We start from the raw sequence: 5,519 nt of genomic DNA on the forward strand, positions 1-5,519 counted from the left end.
CTGTTTTCCATAATGGCTGTACTAGTTTAAATTCCCACAAGGGTTCCTTTCTCTACATCCTCACCACCATTTGTCATCTAATTTTTTTTGATAATCGCCATCTTAACAGGTGTGAAGTGATAGCACATTGTGGTTTTGATTTGCATTCTCTGATGATTAGTGATGCTGAACATCTTTTCATACACCTGTTGGCCATTTGTATGTCTTCATTGGAAAAAGTCTATTCTGTTCCCTTGCCGATTTTTTTAATTGATTTGTCTTTTTCCTATTGAGCCAACAACAAAGAAAGAGAACAAAATTTCCAGGCGTTATGGGTGCTTCCCAGTTGATGCAGATGGTTTTGTATTTACAGGGGTACCAAAAGATCATGTTTCGTGCTTTTTCTTCAGCTTGTTATAAGGCCAGCAGTAGCTACGGCATAGCAGATAATCGGGATCTTCTGGGTTTGGAGGTTTACAACATAAAAGAGTGGTAAGGAATTTTTTATTATTCCAAGGAAATTATTGAGATCATAGTCCATGGAATCCAGGATTGATAGGTGTAGGAGGAAATTAAGGTGAGGATTGGTGATCTGGCGTTACTTCTGATCTTGAGGGACAGGTATCTACTGCATGAGTGTTTGAATAAAAATGTTAGCGATCAGTAATTTGTGGTGGGTGAATATGTTTTCTGAATTATTTACTTTTGAACATAACCATTTGGATTATGTGAACATCTGGGACATGGGAGTAAGTCGCTGAAAAGAGGTGGTTGATAATGTCATTGTTGATTTAACTTCTATGAACACCAAGTGGTCAATGGATTAAGCAAATGAGTAGTCAGAAAACACAGAAATGGTAGGATTTGGGATTTAGTAAAAGACTGAGGACCGACTGTCCTGAGAGGGAGTGCCAAGACTTGTGCGGTTGAGATTGACAAGGACAAGAAGAGAATAGAATAACACTCAAACAAGGAGGGGGTATTAACAGGATGGAGGGGGAGAAATGATCTGGAGTAGCCTTGAGTTTTGACCTTGAGCGTTCTGTTCTTGATGCAAATCTGCCTGATGACATCCCGGGACACAGGTTAGATCTATCCCCAGAGGATAGAGGGAGGGTGGAAGTACAAAACAGCCAGGATAATTGTCCTAAAAAGGCAGGCTTCCTTTATCATTTGACCCACTTTCATGATTTATTTTTGTAGAATAAGAGGAAAAGAAGGATGATAGTCACGTCTTCACAGAGGAAGCAGCGTGACTGTGGGAACCAGTCTAAACCAAAGCCTGGTTTAAGCATCTCCTTCCCTTTGAGGCTGTCCAGTGACATATTCGAGAGGCCGGTTACTAGAATCCTATCCCATCCTGGCAATGACAGATCTCTGGGAGGACACCTTGGACCAGCCCCACCAGGTCTGCTGGCCCGAGAGACCGCAAGGACTCCAGGCCTGCAGCAGTGCAAGACAACTGGTAAGTCCTTTCAATCTTGCCAAAGCGTTGCAAAAACTTGCACCTAGTCACACAGGTGAATCCCTGCCAGGTGTGCTCATAGATGGTCTGCACTCCAGGTCCCATGCCCACTCCTGCCGGTCTTCAGATTTGGCAGAGATGATTCCAGGAGCTGCTCTGGGCATTCCACAGCTCCACTGCCAACAATTTCTGGTGACTGAGGAAGGTATCAGGAAGGAGGAGAGGGCAGTGAAGAGCACAGGAGAGAGACTGGTGATAGCACTGATGACAGACAGACTTGCTAGCGAGGCAGAGAAAGTGAGGGGCCAAGGAGGACGTCCAGAGAGCAGATGAAATGAAGCAGGCATCTCAGTGAGGTCTCTTGGCAGCTTCCCTAATGTTTCCTTGCTTTGAGCTCTTGAAACTTTAACATATACCAATACTTTTATTAAACTCCACTGCGTGACACAGAAAATATTGACAGCGGTTTCTTTCTGAGGTGAGAGGTTGGGTTTCAGGTGAGGAGAGCAAGATCTTCCTTTTTCATGCTGTTCTCTCCTCTTTCTTTACTATTTACGTTATTTATTTGTACTTGAAAGTCAGCAGCGAGTTATCAACGTCAGGGGATTATTCAGTTTTTCCCCTCACAGTCACAGTAAAACCTACTTAAAGTGGATTATTCTTTTTGTGTAATATTCCAATAGATTACAAAATATTATTTCAAAATTGCTTTTATGTCTATGTCCTCAAATTAGATATTTACTTCTAGGTCTCCATTTTTATGTTCTTTGTTGCATGCTAATTCAGAGTTGCATCTAAGGAAATACCAGATTTCCCTCAGGTTTTTAGATCCATATGTGTTGGAAATTTGATTCATGAAGATGGACATGGCAGTTGGGGGATCGAGCTGTCATCAAAAGAGACCTTTTCAGCATCAGTAATCTGTGAAGAACCCACTGCTTGTTGGGATTTAATTTTCTATGTGAGGGATCAAGCTTTCACTATTGGCTCTTCTCTTTCTCTTTGGAGGGAATTACAGCCTTCCCAGTCTTTCTGTTACCAAAAGACTTTACTAGATGGCTGTGCCATGTCAGGAAGGGTCTGGGATGCTGGGAACCAGGATTCAGCCTCAGCTTCTGGCTGTCCTGAGAAGCTTCCTGGAGGAATCCAGCCTGTGTGTCTAGGTGACACTTGTAGCCATCAGAAAGGAGGGGATAACTCACAAGTGCCAAGCAATTCATCTGGCCCTTGTCTTCAGGGTGTTCCTAAGGGATGAGGTTCAAAATGCCACGTGGTAACCCTTTGAAAGTTCCTAGTCATGGGGTGGGTTCTCGGTGTGAGCTCAGAGCAGTGTCTGTTCAACACTAGATGGGAAACATTTCAGTATTTTAATTGATAAGGCTGTTCATGCACGTCCATGGATCATCAGTGCTGTGGCATTCCCTGCTGGACACCCCACACCCCTCTCATGCTTCATCTTTCAAAGCTCCCAACAGAAATCACACCCTAACAGGTGGTTGTGATGTAACCACAGCACGAGTGGGGAAAAAAACAGAGCAACCCAGGGATGACACACTTCAAGTCCTCGGACCCAATTGCCCCTTTTGGACGAGATGGTAACACCAACACTGAGTGCATAAACTGGAAGATTGTCTGAGACCATGGACCTCAGAATGACATGGGATCAGAAGTCACCCTGGACAGCAAGGGAGAGTGTAGGGTCACTCACAGTCCAGGATTGTGGTCCCTTATCCTGTCAAAGCAGAGCTCACCCATGACCATCAGGCCAAGCCAGGGAGGAGGAGCCAGGATGAACCTGAGAGAGAGGCTGGGGACCTTCTGGGGAATTTCTGCCCTAAAGGGTATTGCATAAGGAAGGCAGGGGTGCTGAAAATCCTAGTCCACAGAAAGCAGTCATGTGAATGGAATAAGGCCCTGCGGTAGCCTTAAAAGCTGTGTCGCAAATCTTTCCCTATGGATTCAAAACGAGCAGGAAAAGGAATTCACAGTCCTGGACAAGGATGCCAGCAGGATTCAAACCTAGGTCAGGGGTGAACACGGAGACCCTAGAGAGGCCTGAGGAGGGAGAGTCCTGCCTGCTTTTAGACCATTTGCAAATGACCTTCCTCGGGCCTTGTCCTCTCCCCGTGCAAGTTTTGATCTTTTTACATTGTTTTCCCCACTTACAGCTGATGCAATTCCAGAGATTGAACTAGAAAACTACAAGATCCTAAAATTTGCTCAAAAGAAACCTCCACAAGAGAAGCAGAAACTATTCCCTCTTCCTCCAGAATGTAGAAAGGCAGCCCCTGCCTGTGACATGACATGGTCCTGGGTAGTGCTGTTTTAAAGACACCCACATTTCAGTGGTCGTTGCTCTGCCTGTGAAAGTACCTTCAACATTTAAATCCCAAGAGAACGGGCAGCGGGCTGTGTCTGCTCTGGGAGCAGCTGAATGATACTGAAATGAACTTGTCCTCTGGGTTAGGGGGACTTGGGAGTGTCCCCACTAGCCAGAGAAGGGCCTGGCCCTTCTCCCTTCTCCCACGTACAATAAGCTGATGACCCGGAAGTGTTCTTGATTCAAGGAGAAATGTGAGATTCTGTGTCTCCCTTACATGCCTACAGAAAGCAATGGAACCACACCACAACTCCCAGGCTGTAAAGGGAACAGGACTTTAATACAATATTCAAATATGGCATTTATTATTTACAACACATAACTACTGTCCCTCCCCAATTGGTGATGAGGTGCTGAGGTAGAGATATCAGGGAACTGGGGTGGGTTCGTCCCCACTCTCTTGGGCCACAGGAGGCCCCAGGAATCAGCTTGCAATTCTCCCCTTCCCGTTAGGTGGGAGGAGCTGGCCCGGTGCATCGCAAGCGTCCCAGCTGTGTCCATGCTGATGAGGATGGGGCTGTGATCGGCCACTGGTACAGGGCTCGGTGTTGGGGCCTGGGGGATGAGTAGAAGAGTCGGGTTATCTTTGAAGGGCCTCCCTCAGAATCATGGCCCTGCAACCTGTCCCCACTGCATTGGGTGCTCCAGTCCCTGTGCTCAGTGCTGTCAGCCACCAGTACCCCATTTGTCCCTGTCACATGAGCGATCATTTAGTATCACCTATTTCACAGAGGACGAAACGGAGTCTCAGGAAGCTGAAGAGAGTCACCCCAGTCACAGGACTGCTCAGTAGTGGAGCTGGGATCTCAGTGCCAGCTGTCCAACTTCCCAAGGCCACGCTTAGCTCACTTTACTGAAACCCTAGGAGTAGTCCCCCCAGCCCAGACACTCACTCACCCCTGACCTTGATGTGGCCGGTTCTTCTGAGACTTGAGTATTCTGCAGGCCAACTAGGCCTGGGGGTCCAGCTGGCAGGACAGGCTGTAGCTACAGGAGAGAGAGGGACCTGTGAGTCTACCAGGAGCCACACCTCAGGTGTCCCCCCACTGCCTGCCCAGCAGTTGGAGTCTGGGTGTCCCAGAGGTTGCAACACAATAAGACCTGGGGCTGACCAGGGAGCCATAGACACATGCTATCTGGACTGGCCAACAGGGAGAGTCCACTCCTGCCCTCACCCAACTCCTGCCCTGCCTCACCTTTCACTCTCGTTGAGCAGCTTCATGTCCTGGGACCAGGCCCCAAATCGATCCTCGAGCTCTAGGTTGTAATTCTTTGAAGCCACCTGGAGCAACAGGATCTCCCTCATGACTCGGTATTCCTGGGGCCAGAGGGAAGGAGAGGATGCAGATAGGGCCTGGGTGGGGGATGCTGCAGGGGCCTTGTGGGGGGTGAGAAGTGGGGCAGGGAACCAGTCCTGGGAACCATCCTTCCCTCCAGTCCCATCCAGGCTCTACCTGTTCTCAGAATGGGAATAATCAGCCCCTCCTCCAGGATGTTGTCCTTGAAGCCATCCTCCCCTCAACCCACCCGACAATTGGATGGATCTCCCTCTTCTCCCTTATCAAACTCTTCCACTCAATGTAAGATACAGGGGGTGGAGCCAGGGGCTGTTCTGCCCAGAGGGTCTCTGATGTCCACCTCCTTCCCTTCCCCTGCAGGGAGGGCCACAGTTGCTTACTTCAGTCCTTTACTCAA

At 48.0% G+C, this 5,519-nt stretch overlaps 1 long non-coding RNA gene across 2 annotated transcripts; it reads left to right on the top strand.

The window, feature by feature from the left end:
• The first annotated feature begins 355 nt into the window (after nt 1-355).
• On the top strand, nt 356-4,359 carry LOC131415231 (uncharacterized). 2 transcript variants are annotated; one of them, XR_009222375.1, is made up of 3 exons: nt 356-471; nt 1,183-1,444; nt 4,278-4,359. It is a non-coding gene; the product is annotated as an uncharacterized LOC131415231 (long non-coding RNA). The 2 variants fall into 2 exon arrangements; XR_009222376.1 differs by lacking the exon at nt 4,278-4,359 and adding an exon at nt 3,613-3,647.
• Nucleotides 4,360-5,519: the final 1,160 nt, after the last annotated feature.

Source organism: Diceros bicornis, chromosome 16 (genome assembly GCF_020826845.1).
Source record: "Diceros bicornis minor isolate mBicDic1 chromosome 16, mDicBic1.mat.cur, whole genome shotgun sequence".
Taxonomy (NCBI): Eukaryota; Metazoa; Chordata; class Mammalia; order Perissodactyla; family Rhinocerotidae; genus Diceros; species Diceros bicornis.